The sequence below is a fragment of the Palaemon carinicauda genome, chromosome 32 (assembly GCF_036898095.1).
Source record: "Palaemon carinicauda isolate YSFRI2023 chromosome 32, ASM3689809v2, whole genome shotgun sequence".
Classification (NCBI taxonomy): domain Eukaryota; kingdom Metazoa; phylum Arthropoda; class Malacostraca; order Decapoda; family Palaemonidae; genus Palaemon; species Palaemon carinicauda.
Genome location: NC_090756.1, coordinates 58,849,687 through 58,866,989, shown reverse-complemented (window position 1 = coordinate 58,866,989; position 17,303 = coordinate 58,849,687). Strand labels below are relative to the sequence as shown.

At 32.0% G+C, this 17,303-nt stretch overlaps 1 pseudogene; it reads left to right on the top strand.

Moving 5' to 3' along the window:
• The window catches only part of LOC137625620 (uncharacterized), a 428,326-nt pseudogene that overhangs the window by 166,969 nt on the left and 244,054 nt on the right, over nucleotides 1–17,303 (top strand).

The window sequence follows — 17,303 nt, the reverse complement described above, 5'->3', positions numbered from 1 at the left end:
GTATTATGCAACATAAAACTAAGCCCAGTGCTTCCAATATTTCTACTCAGTTCGAAAAAACAATTTGCATTCACTAATGGGGGATGGCGAGGCGTTGCGTTTGTACCATTGGGAAAATTAATTTTTAATGATTATATATCTGTCCAATCCTTTTTCCACATGCACTTTCCCCGAGAATTTTCATAATATTTTTTGTATCGGTTCAAAACCAAATGTTAACATTATTAAAATTTCTGTTTTCAATACTACTTTTTTATAACTGTTCTTATCTTTACAATATAGGCAAATACTTACATGCTATACTAGTTCCAAAGATTCCGGGCGAAATAAGCCACACACCTTCATCACGTTGTATCCATTGTTAGCAGCGTTCACAATGCATCCTTTACATACCTCAAACTACATTAACTTATAATCACTTTAAGGGGATGATTTGTGGCCGATGTTAACACCGGTCACAACAGGAATTACATATGACCTCAGCAGGGGGTGCGGCTTATTTCGCCTGGAATCTTTGCATCGACTATCAATAGAGAAATTGTTTTAATGGTTTAAGGTGAGTTAAGGTTTATTTTTGTTGAAGTTTCTTATTTCTAGAATTTAATCTTTAATTGATTACACGTGATTATATGCTATAAAAAATAAAAAATATTGAAGATAGTAAGATTATAATAATAAAATATAATAAAGGCATGTATTTTGAACCTGAATCACACACTAGTAATAAAATTTCCTTATTTAAAAGACCTATTGAACAATTACGAACAACACTGGTCCCAAATAATTACTGCAACTGGATTTACTTGGTGAAAATAACACTGGAAACACTGACTATTGAAAGAACTCGATAACCAGTTAAAACAGGATATAATAAAACGAATCTTGGGCTTCTTCATCCTTATTATTACTCTTGATATCATTTATATTATACTTATTCTTACTGAATCCATTGTATCAATTACAGATGAAATTTGGCAAATAAGAAATATCAGCAACAAAGAAAATTAAAATACTATAGCTATTTCTCCACTAATATTGAATTGGTTCATACAATCTCATAAATTCGTTTTCGGGGTTAATGGCATATTCATGACTTTCTTTTCTGACCATCCATACAGAATATGAAATCTTGTACGTGATATGTTTGAAATTGCGGATTTATACAGTTTTTTCAAGAAAGGTTCTACTATCCTTGGATGGAGAATAGGCCTATGTGATATAGGCCTATATAATAGAGAAGGACGAGCCTGATCCTTTTTGAATAATGCATTTTCAAATATAGTTCATATAGATCATAGTCTGTTATAAGTTTGTCAAACATTGCAATGATATCTCTCTCTCTCTCTCTCTCTCTCTCTCTCTCTCTCCATTAGCATGGACATGTCAATGATGAATAAAATGCTTTTATGTTTAACCTTATTACACATCATATTTATAATTAAAAAACCGTGTTTAATTATTATTTCATCAACTGAAAAATAATCTACAATTAGGAAAATATATAGATTCCTAATATTTAAACAAAATGAAATAACCTTTATTTCAAAAAAAAAAAAAAAAAACATTTCCTCATATCGAATAAAACCATCTTCTTCGCTCAAGGGGGTTAACTACTGCACTGTATTTGTTTAATGGCTAGTTTCCTCTTGGTATGGGTAGAAGAGACTCTTTAGCTATGGTAAGCAGCTCTTCTAGGAGAAGGACACTCCAAAATCAAACCATTGTTCTCTAGTCTTGGATAGTGCCATAGCCTCTGTACCATGGTCTTCCACTGTCTTGGGTTAGAGTTCTCTGGCTTGAGGGTACACTCAGGCACAATATTCTATCTGATTTCTCTTCCTTTTGTTTTGTTAAAGTTTTTATAGTTTATATAGGAAATATTTATTTTAATGTTGTTACTCTTCTTGAAATATTTTATTTTTTCATTTTTCCTTTCCTCACTGGGCTATTTTCCCTGTTGGGGGCCCCTGAGCTTATAGCATTCTGCTTTTCCAACTAGGGTTGTAGCTTAGCAATTAATAATATAAATATATATATATATATATATATATATATATATATATATATGTGCGTGTGTGTGTATATATATATATATATATATATATATATATATATATATATATATATATATATATATGTATGTATATATACACACACACATATATATATATATATATATATATATATATATATATATATATATATATATATATATATATACCTTTAGAACTTGCAAATAATAAAAGTGAACAAAGATTTTGTATCACATTAAAAATCATCATTATTACAAAATAGAATTTGGTTGTTATACCAGAACATACTCACAGGAGGTCATTGTATTCTCAACTTGAAGCTTTCGTTGTATATTTTATAAAAAAAATATCTTCCTACGAGTTCATCATATCATAAATTTCCATAAAAGTTTATTGCTTCGGTAGGATGGATGTAGCATTTTGAGTGTGTATGTATATTTATGTTCATGGTTTTAAGTGTGTAAACTTGTCAGTGACTGAGGTGTAGCATTTTGAGTCTGTATGTATATGTGTAACCGTGATTTTGAGGGCATACTCTTGTCAATTACTGTGGTGTATGTGTATGTGTATTCGTGGCTTAAAGTGTGTACGATTGTCAATTATTGGTTTGTGTATCCTTTTTTAGCTGATAGAAAAGAAGAATGAAGAATGCTGTTTGATATGAAAAAAAATAAACATGATATACACTTTCTTAGTTTAATAATACTAGTCCCTCAAATAGAGCATATTTTGCTGAAAAAAAAGAGCTCATTTATTCGGAAGCATAAGCCTTTATTACGTATATTAAAGTTTGAGAGTAAATGAAGATTTTGAACAGAATTTTATAAAATAAGTCTTTTATGCTTGGTGTATCATTGATTACCGAGGAATATAATTTTGCATAGAACTATTTTTTATTTATACATAAGAAGTAAGTAGAACAATAAGGGGAGTTTGCAAGAAAATTGACAAGAATTTTTAATTTCTTTGCAACACAAGAAAAGTAAAATTTTGCTTGAAACGCAGAAAATCAAGTTAATAAGCAAGTTAACAAACAATAAGAAGGGAAAGGTGAATGATAAGGTACTTTTAATATACCTGATTCGTAAGAATAAAAAAAAAAAAAGGTTAACTCAGAAACAAAGCAAGTTGCGACTCAGAAACAAAGCAAGTTGCAAGTCAAGTTGCAAATCTAAGTGAAGATGAAGTAAATCACCTGTCAAACAAAAACACATTGCAAGTTACTATGAAAGGGTAAGATCCATTAAGGTATAAATTTGCTAGAAAACCTTTTAGGCAAGGCAAGAATTTAGCAAGATGCCGGGAGTCTAAGGAGGTTATGGCACGCACAGTAAATCGGCATACCAGAACAATGGATTTAACACATTTCTTGTCATTCAACACTATTAAAACTATACATTTTTTGGCATACTATGCCATACAAACTATATACTTTGAAGATATATATCATATGTAACCAACAAATATTCCTTCTACGTGTCATTCAACTACCAGGAATGATAAATTAAATATTGGAGTTAGATAATGTTAAAGAAAATGGGAAGCTAAGTGTAATAGGTGAAACTATTAAAAAAAAAAAAAAAAAAAAAATGAGATGAGGTAGGAGGGTCACATTTATTCCGGTTTATATTGCGGAAATTATAACATTCATTAGTTGTAGCTGCCCGTACAAATGAAGCTTCCGGAAAAGTATAACGAATTGCTTGGAAAATCTTCACAGTTATTTTGAAATATACAGTAGACTTTAAGATATTAGACAAAAGTACAGTCTTCAAGTATGTTTCCTAATTTCCTTTCCATACTGGGCAGTTTTCCCTATTGGAAGCCTTCGACTTATACCATCCTGATTTTCCAACTATAATAATAATAATAATAATAATAATAATAATAATAATAATAATAATAATAATAATAATAAAAGTAATAATAATAATAATAATAATAATAATAATAATAATAAATTATTATTATTTATTCAGAATTTTTTTTCCTCACATTTGTTTTTTATTTGTATTTTTTATTTCATTTTGTTTTAATATAATTTATTTGATCTAACAACTTATCTTTATTCCATTCATAACTAACGAATAATCGTATCTACATATACATCATAGCAAATAAGACTCAGTGTAAAGATTTTTCAATGCGAATTTTCATGAATTTTGAAAAAAGAAAATTCCTTTACTATTCGTGTAATCAAGATGATCAGAATTTGACGTTATTGATTTTCCCTTAACTATGAAATTGACTAAGCCTAATAAAAATATATAGGCCTAATGAAAATGTTATTTACAGGCTTAACTTAGAAAGACCACTAAAATATAGAATTTTTTCTTAATGTCATTATGTTGTTCAGTTGGGTTGGTATTTCCATGCACTTATATTCAAAATTACTTTTAACATTTATAGCTACTTATTACTTATCCTTTATGCATCAGGGTCGATCTAGTCATAGCACTGAGGCAATGGACTATTTAGCAATCTATTGAATAATTGATAATTAATATAAATGTTTAGGAATATCTATATAGCAAATAAATATTGAAAAAATCATGATGGAAACCAGGGCAATTTACAAGACTTGTGTAAAAGGTTTGTCAGTACACTTCTAATTTTCTCATCTTTTTGGAATATTCCTGTCCTTCCTTTTATTTTTATTTAATATTCATTCGTGATACTTATTGTGCCTAATTATATGTCTGTATATAGTCAACACATTTCCACGCTGGTTCATTGACAATACCAATTGTCTAGGAATTATTCACTATCGTTCAACTGGGGATAAATTCTCTATCGATCAACCTGGAATTATTTCTCTACTGATCAACATGGAATAGATTCTCCATTGATCAACTGGGAAATATTTATTTATCGATCAGTTGGAAATGAAGTCTCTATATATCAACTGGGAATTTATTCTCCATCGATCAACTAGGAGTTAATCCTCCATCGATCAACTGGGAATTAATTCTCTATCGATCAACTGGTAATTAATTCTCTATCTCTCAACTCGGAATATGTTCTACATTGATCAACTATGAAATAATTCTCTAGCGATCAAATGGATATTAATTCTCTATCCATCATCTGGGAATCATTTCATTATTGATCAACTGGGAAATAATTCTCTACCGATCAATTGGGAATTTATTCTCCATTGATCAACTTGGAATTAATTTTCTATCGATCAGATGGGAATTAATTATCTCTTCTTACACTGTTTGGTTACTTGCCACGCAGTAGGGGCGTCACAAAGTGTATTTCCTCAGAGCGAGGATGGACAGGAAATCCTATGTCCAACTATATATAGGATTTTTTAAATTTATTTATTTATTCTTTTTGATTGATGATGGAAGAAAAGAACAATAAACCTATTTTATATATATATATATATATATATATATATATATATATATATATATATATATATATATATATATATATATATATATATATACGTAACAATAATTTGTATTACTAATATCACTTCATGACTCAATTCATTACTGAATATGATATAAAATTAAATCACGAGAAAAGCAAAAAATGCAACGTACACGGACGTGTAGGTAAGGTGTTTTTTTTTTTTTTTTTTTTTTTTTTTTCTCCTAAGGAAGTTTCATGAATTGTTAATATGTGTTTTCGTGTTACTACGTTTCCAGTCTTTTCAGTCAGCTCTCCTTATCTGCACGACATAGTTTAAGGAGAGAGAGAGAGAGAGAGAGAGAGAGAGAGAGAGAGAGAGAGAGAGAGAGAGAGAGAGAGAGAGAGTTTTGGGTATGAAGAAATATATGCGGGCAGAGAGAGAGAGAGAGGCAAACGAGCCTTAAAGATAAGTGACCCATAATCTAATTAAATGTGCTGAGTTTACGGAGGAAAAAAAATCATTTAATATTTTTCAGTATTTCGTGAAATATTTTTGATTCCTTAACGAAGGATTTACCTCTTATGACTTCAGATTATCTTGTTGATATTTGTTATCAACCCGTTGTTTTATATTTCACTTACAGTTATTTTTAATTTGTTATAACTCTCCTTCCACGTAATTTTTATTAATCTTAATTGTTGGGTTAGAAAGTCTATTTAGAATATTATATTATTATAGATATTTGAAGCATAAATCTTTTGGAATAATAATGATTATAGTCTAAGATTTAGATTTATATGAAATACTTTTATTTGAAAAATTAGAATTTGTGTGTGCGTGTGTGAGTGTGTATGTTGTTAGTCTTTTACTAAATGCATAATAAAATAATATTAATTGAATTACCATACGCATTGTATACTATCTATTAATTCAACTGAAACTTACTTATAAATAAATTTTTGAAAATAATATTTGTCATAGTTTTTAATTGAAAAAAATCTGTTTATAAATAAGCAAATAAGAGAAGTTTGAAGTACCCTAAAATAACATTTTCCATGGTGCCGAATCACACCACTCGAGAAAAAAATAATTCAAATGTCTTTTACTAAGATATTCTAATTTTATTTTGTTTTGGAATTTTGGTACTTTTATTAATGGTTGTGAGCGGAAAGATAAATTACTGAATCTAGTTTAGCTTCGTGAATATTTCAGCCGGATATAGCCCTCAAAATATCTCTTCCTACTACATTCTCCAAAGGAGATCTGAATTCACACCTTACCTATACCAGTTAATAAAGTATTTAATTAAAATATAAAACTGGACGACGTAGTTTAAGGAGAGAGAGAGAGAGAGAGAGAGAGAGAGAGAGGAGAGAGAGAGAGAGAGAGAGAGAGAGAGAGAGAGAGAGAGAGAGAGAGAGTTTTGGGTAAGATAAAATATATGTAGGAAGATGACGCAATTTCCACACCATAAAGCCAAGCAATATTCAGCCAGATCTATTATTAAATGCGTAAAAGCTAAAGTAAAACCAGTCGTCGGATCACACAACCCACTGAATAAGCGCTCCCATAGTTGATTTCCCTTTCAACCTCCATTAATAATGAAATAATCCACCCATCGCTGTCTAGTTAGCTGTAACAGGATATGGTCATGTTATATAATAATTAACCATTTTTACATCCTTTATGTGTTTATGGTCAGGGCAAATTACCGTTTGGTTAGGTCTTCTGCTTTGCAACCTGCAATCAGCCAGCCATTGATTTTAGACTGGTGCAATGCAGTTTGCGTAGTTCCAAAGGAATGGGCTATGTTTTTTGGTTTAATTTTTATTGGATTTGATAAATAGAATTTTTACAATATAGTATTTTCTCATATGATATAAGGAGCATATGCCTGGCTATGTATATAAATATATTTCTTTCCTATAACAGTCAGCGGCATTGCCAAACGTATGACTACTCGATCTCTCCCTGTCGCTTGGGTCAGGAGAGAGTGGGTATACCTAAAGGTTGGGTCAGGAGAGAGTGGATATACCTAGAGGTTGGGTCAGGAGAGAGTGGGTATACCCAGAGGTTGGGTCAGGAGAGAGTGGGTATACCTAGAGGTTGGGTCAGGAGAGAGTGGGTATAACTAGAGGTTGGGTCAGGAGAGAGTGGGTATACCTAGAGGTACATTCAGAAACCCAACAGCCGTGTTTTAGTTAGGAGAGGGGGAGGGGGTGGGATAGGTAGAATTAGTGTGTGCTCATCTATCAGGATATTTAGCCCTCCCTTTTGACGGGTCGTGTACACAAGTATAGTATTTAAAATAAGTTTTAATAATAAAAACGGTTTCAGAGACACTAAAGAAATACCATTTCATGGTTGCCTATTTGGAACGTCCGTGCTTGGTGATCTCCTAGACTGGGGTTCGACACCCGCTGAAGCTTGATAGTTTCTAGTAGTGTTTGCAACCTTACCATCCTTGTGAGCAAAGGAGCGCGTTTTGGGGGGAGCGTATAGGTTTACCAGTGTAGTCAGCAGACATTGCCAGACCCTCCTTGGTCCTAGCTTGATAGAGTCGGGTCTTGGGTAATGATCGTGTATATGGTCAGTCTCCAGGACATTGTCCTGCTAAGTCATTTTTATTTCTCTGGCCTCTGACATTCATGAACATCGTTTAAACCTATAAACATATGACCAGTCTCTAGTGCATTGTCCCTGCCCCTTGCATTTGTCATTCATGAGTGACCTTCAAACCTTTAAATGTGATAAATCATAAATCAGAAAAGCTTCTGTAACTCTTTAAGTATCATAAACATCTTCCACCTCCTCTTCCTATCCGTAGGAGAGTAGTCATACACCGAAGTTATTACCGGAGTTCATGAAATATTCTGAAACGTTATCGTATCCGATTCCGGCGTTTTCTGTCTGATTGGGGTCATAAAACCCCAGGATTTATACCGGACTCCGGACGTGAACGCCACTCTGGGCGGGGATCAGAATTCTGGCATACTTTTTGGGCTTTATCTACTTCGGCTTTTAAGTATTATTTGCTTTGCTTTATTCTTTATTGAGTGGGACAATCAAAGTTAAGGTTCAACTCAATAACTTTGCCGGATTTATTTACATTTTTAGCATTATTTTTCCTTTTCTCTGGAATTGCTCGCTCTTTGGTTAATGGAATTTAAGAATGTGTCAAGGATAATTATCCTCATCATCAGCAGCAGTTTCTTTTTCAGTGCAGGACAAATACCTTAAACATGCCCTTCTATTTTCGTCTTTTTATGCAAGTCCTCTCCAGCAGACTTTATTATTTGGTCAGTCTATCGTCTTTTCTTCATGAATACATTCACTATTTAGATTAGTATAAGGAGCATATGAGCGTCTTTATATGATTATGTTATGTGACTTGTTTCACTGATTATACAAAATTATAAGTATTTCTGGCAAATGTAAAAAGATAAAGTCGAAAAAGAAAAATATGAGACTTAGCAAGAACACATAAAAAAAAAAAATAATAATAATACAAGTCACAACACAAAGGGGCAGTGCAGGGTGATATAATCAAGCCATTGAACAATGAACAATATTCATCTCAGTCCATAGTACATTCGTGGTTCGTGATTGCAAAAACATTAAAATAATTTATTATTATTTTTATTATTATTATTATTATTATTATTATTATTATTATTATTATTATTATTATTATTGTTATTATTATTATTATTATTATTATTATTATTATTATTATTATTATTATTATTATTATTATTATTAGTATAGCTGAAACTCCAGTTGGAAAAGAAAGATTCTACAAGTCAAAGGGCTCAAATAGGGAAGAAATAGCCCTCTGATGAAGGGAAAAAAAGGAAATAAAGAAGTCACAGAAGAAGTAAAGAAAATTTAAAATAAAGAATTTCAAGAACAGTAACAACATGAAGCATATATTTCATATATAAACTATAAATAGAGACTTATGTCAGCCTGGTCAACGTAAAATTATTTGGTGCAAGTTTGAACTTTTGAAGGGTTTTAGAACACTAATGAAAACTGTTACGACGAATATCTTGCATAAATTCTGCGGGTTATAGACGTTTCGCCGTCAGTTGGTTTCGCGGTCAATCACTTTCGCCCCCGGGTGAAGTCGATTCGCCGTCTTAATTGCACCCATACTTGGTGGAGTCTGTTCGCCATCAACATAGGAGTCGTTTCGCCGTCAATATAGGAGTTGTTTCGCCCCCGTTATTAAGAAATGGACCAAGACGTGCAATTGGCAGCAGAATTTTCTTTTATTGTATATAAAGTCATCGTTAATATGATTAAGATTAATATCACATTTTGTTCTATTCTATGTACAATAATTTACATTATTTCCGTAGAAGATAATCGGAATCATGCAGAATCACTCCTAGCAAATATAAAAAAATTGTATTTTTAAAATAATTATTCACTCCCACGCTGGTGAGAAATATAAAATAATAATGTCCAGCACTCAAACAACTGTCTCCTGCCACAGTCAATCAGAAAATCCATTCGTTCCAGGCATTCCCCACTGTCCTAAACTAGCGAAAAAGATAAAAACAAAGTACTCAATTATTTCAACGGTCTTTGTGTAATTTTTGTAAATTTATTATAAAATTTGATTTGTATATATTTATTTTAGTTGTGCCATGTATTTTCTAATGTGTATTTTAAATTTATTATCTTCAACGGAAATAATGTAAATTATTGTACATAGAATAGAATAAAATGTGATATTAATCTTAATTATATTAACGATGGCTTTACAAACAATAAAAGAAAAATCTGCTGCCAATTGCACGTCTTGGTCCATTTCTTAATAACGGGGCCGAAACAACTCCAATATTGACGGGCGAAACGACTCCTATGTTGACGGCGAACAGACTCCACGAAGTATGGGTGCAATTAGGACGGCGAATCGAATTCACCCGGAGGCGAAAGTGATTGACCGCGAAACCGACTGACGGCGAATCGACCATACCCCAATTCTGAATAGTAGTTAATAATGTAATAAAATGAATACATTCCCCAATTTTAATCTGCTATCTTCCCATTCCTATTTAAATCCTATTCCCATTCCTAATTACTATATTTGTCACAATGATTTCCACTTAGACCAAGAGTTCACTAAATGCCCCAAATAATCTCTCAAACACTATATGATGACTCATCCATGAATCACTCATTCTTACTAATCCAGTTCATCATAATAGTCTTTACTTCAATCCTTTTGTATGTACATCATTTCTCATTGCTAACCTATCTATTCACACCATAATTAAACAAAAGTTTTCTTATTACTATGTTATAGATTTCTTGTAAATAATTTAATCAATGTTCTAAATAAACATGAAATTGGTCTTGTTATATTTCCTTCAATAAATACACTGTTTCTATTTTTGGAAGAAAATAATTTTATTTTTGAGAAGATTTTTCTCCGACTTCGAAACAAGTTATTATAACTATTGGAGGATTTAAATCTTCACTCAATGTGATGTATTGCAGGAGTCACAACTTATGGCTGGAGCAATTTAAAGAGAGAGAGAGAGAGAGAGGAGAGAGAGAGAGAGAGAGAGAGAGAGAGAGCTTTATCATAACAGCTAATTTATAACATACCGACCAAAAGTCGAGCAGATTCTTTCTTAAAAATGAGAGAGAGAGAGAGAGAGAGAGAGAGAGGAGAGAGAGAGAGAGAGAGAGAGGAGAGAGAGATTATCATTATCATACTATATTTTTATGAGGACTTTTCCTCAATATCTGTGAGCAAATACATAACCATTGCTTTGTAATAAGAAGAGAAAAAACTATCTTCATTAGAATGAAAATATTTATAGATTTTTTATATATATCATTTTTGCATAAAACGAAAAACGAAAAATCTATATTATAATGAGATTCATATATGACCCGTTTATTGTAATTGTGTATTCAAAAGTCTATGATAACACTTTTCCTTTAGTTTTGTTCTTGATCATCATTACAACACAAAATAGAAATATCTCGATCATCATTGTAACACAAAATAACAAAATCTCAATCATCATTAAATGAGAAAATAAAAATACCTCGATCACCATTGCAACATAAAATAACAAAATACCGATCATCATTGCAACACAAAATAACAGTATATTATTCATCATTGAAACATAAAATAAAAATACCTCGATCATAATTTCAACAAAAAATAACAATATATCGATCAGCTTTAAAAAAAAAAATACTTTGATCATCATTGTAACACAAAATAACAGTATATCGATCATCATTAAAACACAAAATAAAAATATCTCGATCATCATTGCAACACAAAATAATATCTCAATCATCATTGCAACACAAAATAATAATATCTCGATCATCATTTAAACTTATTACACACAATAAAAATACCTCGATCTTCATTGCAACACAAAAGATAATACTATCATCATTGCAACACAATATATGAATACCTCGATCATCATTGCAACGCAGGATGCCTCGATCATCATCGCAAAACAAAATAAAAATACCTCGATCATCATTGTAACACAAAATAATAATATCTTGATCATCATTGCAACACAAAGTAATAATTTCTCGATCACCATTGCAACACAAAATAAATACATCGATCATCATTTAAACTTATTACACAGAATAGAAATACCTCAATCTTCATTGCAACACAAAAGATAAATATATCACCATTGCAACAAAAAATAAGAATACCTCAATCATCATTGCAACGCAGGATGCCTCGATCATCATTGCAACACAAAATAAGAATACCTCGATCATCATTGCAACGCAGGATGCCTCGATCATCATCGCAAAACAAAATAAGACTACCTCGATCATTATTGCAACAGAAAATACATTTACATATAACCGGGAACTCTTCCGTAATCTTGATCAACCATTAATATTGCTCTTATTGAAGCAAATGGAGCGAGTAGTTAATTCAAGTAAATTTCCTAATTCCAGCGAGCGACTACAAAAGGCACAATTAGCATAAAGACAATTAGCCTTTGCACTAATGGGGTTCGGGGCTGTCATCTCTTTCCTTCATCTACTCTCGTTCATAATTACAACACCCAATTAGTATAAGTTGCACTTTTACTCTGACTCTCTCAATTGGACCTGATTCAAACAACCTCACTGTCTCAAGGTAAAAGTCAGTAATGATAAATGATTTTTTCCTGTTTTACCTGTTGATGGATCTGCCCAATTATTCCCGATTGTAACTCAAACAGAGTTTTTTGTTTTTATCAACATAGTAAAGTTTTGATATTAAATTTCTTCTAAATAGTTAGATTGTGTATTTATTTCATTATCATGAGAATCTTTTTATATTAAATTTCCTGATAATAGTTGGAATATTTTTTCTTTTATTATTCAAGCATACTTTTGATATTAAAATTGTTATTAAAAATTAGAATATCTAGTATATTTTATTTTCTAAGGACACTTTTGATATAAAGTTTCCTATTAATAGTTCGAATATATATAGATTTTTATTATCCATGAAAACTTTTGATACTAAATTTCCTATTCATAGTTACATTATATAGATTTTTTAATTATCTGAGGAAACATTGATTATTAAATTTCCTAATAATAGTTAGAATGCATCTCACATCGCCAACAATTCTAAGTCTAACCATAAGTCGTAATGTTGAAGATTAAACTCTCTTCAACACTTAGCGTTTAATTAAAGAAAATAATATTATTTTGAATATCATTACCATTAAAAAAACCTCTTGATTTTATCAATTATTTTATCTTTTTCGAATCATAAAACCCAAAAAACAGCATCTAATTCTCTGATAAGAAAAGAGGATTTTGTTTGTTTAGTTTATTATTATTATTATTATTATTATTATTATTATTATTATTATTATTATTATTATTATTATTATTATTATTATTATTATTATTACTTGCTTGACTGTAACCATATTTGGAAAAGTAGGATACAATAAGCCCAATGACTCAAGCAGGGGAAATAGCTCAGCGAGGAAAGGAAATAGGAAATAAACTAAGAGAAAAGATGAACGATATGAAATATATTAGTGAAAGTAACAATATCGAAACAGATCTTCCATTTATACGCTATAAAATTAGATAAAACAGAGAAAAAAAATAAGATAGAATAGCGGGCCCAAATGTACACTCAAGCAAGAAAACTCTACCCCTAGACAGTGGAAGACCATGGTACAGAAGCTATGGCACTATCCAAGATTAAAGAAGAATGGTTTTGATTTTGAAGTGTCCTTTTCTTAGAAGAGCTGCTTACCATAGCTAAAGAGTCTCTTCTATCCTTACCAAGAGAAAAGTGGCCACTGAACAAGAAGAATTGTTTAGTAATTTCAGTGTTGTCAAGTGTATGAAGACAGACGCGAATGAGGAAAGAAAATGCCAGACTATTCGGTGTATGTGTAAGCATAGAGGAATTGAGCCGTAAACAGAGAGATGGATCCATTGTAGTACTGTTTGGTCGGTCAAATGACCCAATAACTCTCATTGGCGTCACACATTTCAGTATGCAGTAGCAAAAATATAATTTACAATATAGTATTAAGGTTATGCTAAAAAGGCTTCATATGGAATACAAAAGAGAGAGAAAAAACAAAAATTCTTCAGGATTCCCAGTGTTTCTCTTTTCGTGTTCTTTCAAACAGAGATTAACCTTGGACACGTCACCCAAAGACAACCATTATCCCGACTGCCAGGATAGATGAAGAGATTTTCCCGCCAGTAAGGCAAAGAACGGTTTACCATTTATCCGACTGACAGAGAGAGAGAGAGAGAGAGAGAGGAGAGGAGAGAGAGAGAGAGAGAGACCTCTGCACGGGTTTTTTTCATGTCCAATAATTTTCAAATTTGCAACAAAAATTGAGAAACAAAATAATCAAGATGAGAGAGAGAGAGAGAGAGAGAGAGAGAGAGAGAGAGAGAGAGAGAGAGAGAGAGAGACCTCTGCACGGTTCTTTTCATGTCCACTAATTTTCAAATCTGCAACAAAAATTAGGGAAATGAATTAACAAGATGAGAAAAATAAGAGAGAGAGAGAGAGAGAGAGAGAGAGAGAGAGAGAGAGGGGGGGGGGGGGAACCATAGTTTGATATAATAAGACTAAAAATTGCTGACATAATTAATTGATTATAGCCGTTTTTTTTTTTTTTTTTTTTTTTTTTACCGAAACTAACTTGTACTGTTAAGAGATAAAAATATTCCTGATAAACCCTGATCCTACCACATGCCTTATGCGACTTTTATATTGGAAAACAGTGGCATTTAATAATCCCATTCTTTTAGTAATTTTCGTTTATTTTTTCTCTGATTATTTTTCCTGCTCTTCACAGATAGCCTCAATATTTCCCAATTCATCAACTCTGCCTGTTCTATCTCTCGATGTATGCTTCAATCTCTCTTTATCCTATTCCCCAATTCCAGTCTTTACAAACGATTGTCACCTCCTCTCTTTCTTCTCTAATTCGTTGATAGTTCCAAGTTAATATTTTGGACGCTTTCCTACCATTAATTCCATTTTTTTTTTTACTTTTACCTGCTATGCTGCTTCTGATGTATTCTAATAAAACATACACGTTCATATATTCAAATGACTTGCAACGCAATTCACCCAAATTATTATATATATGGAAAAAATTATATGGCTTCTGAAGTCTATGAAAATATAAATAATTTGAGTATTTCTATTCCTGATTATATATCTTTCTCATAATATCATTCAAAATTAAAAGTTTTACAATATATGTTCAAGCAAGTGTTTTTATGTTGAACAGGCTCATGCAAGTCTCTTTTTATAGTTATACATGAACGATCTGTTGTAATGTTGTTACTTTTCTTAAAATATTTCATTCTAATTGTTCGTTATTTATCTCATAGCTTATCTATGTCCTTATTTCATTCCATCACGGGATTATTTTGTCCTGGTTGGAGCGCTTGGGCTTATTGTATCCTATATTTCCAGCTAGGGTTGTAGCATACCTAATAATAATAATAATAATAATAATAATAATAATAATAATAATAATAATAATAATAATAATAATAATAATAATAATCTGATTTCAGACCTCCGCCAATAAATATTGCCAGCTTCTAACAAAATTAAAGGGACATCACCTCCCACTTTTAATATGCTAACCGTACATTAGATGGTGAAAAGTGTAATGTTGATCCAGAATCATGATCTTAATCCGTATCATCCCAAAAATTTAATAGTTTCTTCCGATGCATAATATCTCCCCATTGGTATGATTTAGCGAAAGTCCAATATGTCAATCAGTTTTGACGTAATCTTCAAAATTGTGTAAAATAAAAATCTGGATCTACAATCCGGATCCGGTACCGGATCATCTCCAAAAGTTAATGGGATTGTCCATGGCCTGAGATCCATCTGTGGCGAAATTTTCGTAGAAATTCTTCAGTTTGTTTGAACATTATATATAAAAAGGCGAGAAATGAAAGTCCAGATCTAGAATCTGGATCCGGATCGGATCACTTAAAAAATTTAATGGGTCGTCCAGGACGTAAAGTCTATCTTCGGTGAAAATTTCATAAAAATTCGTATAGTATTTTGAACGTAATCCTCTCAACACACAAACAGAAAGACAAATAAATACATAGATAAACCGAATTGATTTTATAACCTTGTTGGAGGCAATAATAATAGCTCAATACAAATGAGAAGATTCGAGCAGAGCATATAACCTTAAATGATTTTTACATAACCAAAGACTTCACGGTCTGAAAATCCTTTCTAGTTGGAATCAATGAATGGAATAGTGTAAAATACTGACATGAACTCCATTGAATTCACAGTCATTCGTCGTGAAGAATAGGCTAACGTCCCATTCATGGATTCGACAAACGATGTAAATTTTGACTCTTCATTCTGCAATGAAAGAGCGATATAATATGCGTGTCGAACTCGATGAGGTTTTGGAAAAAACGTTTGGCTCTGTTTATTCAAGAGCGAAGATAGAGAGAGAGAGAGAGAGAGAGAGAGAGAGAGAGAGAGAGATTTAATGCGAAGCAGGGGAAGGATGAGAATAAGAGGGATTGACGAGCAAAGAAAGTTTGAGTGTATAGACTGGAATAGAAGGATCATAACCAGACAGGGATGCAAGGACTAATCTAAAGGCTTTGTCCTCCAGTGGACAGGCAATGGCTGATGAATATATATATTTACATACACAGTGTGTCTGTCTCTGTGTATGAGCTGATGTGTTTTTCTGTTACACGTGTACGCATAAACATTAACCATTCTTTCTACAAAGAACATAGAAGCCACAATTTCTTGCTTCCATTACAAGCTACGAGCAAATCCCAGAAAAGCCCAGAAAACCAGTACTCAAGGATAAAAGAGGAAAGAAAAAAAAAAGAAGAGAAATATGAGGTGAATGAAAATTATGTGGGGTCCCTCCCTCCTTAATACCTCTAACCCCACTCAGTCTCCTCCCCCTCCCACCCACCAGCCCCCACTTCTTGGCAGTAATTAATAAAGGTGCAATAATCCATACCAGAATTTTCGTCAGGAAAATAAAAAGAAAGTGGGAGAAAATTTTCAGAATTCTGAAGTAATCAAGGCAAAGCTTTAGAAGGAAGGCAGGGTTGAGGGAGAGGGGGAAGGGGAGGGGGAGGGAGAAGGAATACTCCACTAATGTCTGGATCGTTGAGATAAAGAAGTCTCAAACTTATAACTTCTAATTTCCTTGGTGGTACTTTTTTGCTGTTGTTTTTTATCATTATAATTTTTCGCTTAGCTCATCTGTTAGTTTTGTGATTATGTTACTTCTCTTACCTGATGTGTTTCCCTCTAACTGTGTAGAAACTGGAAATTACGAGATATTCTTTTTATTCTTTTTCAGCGGAATGATTACAAG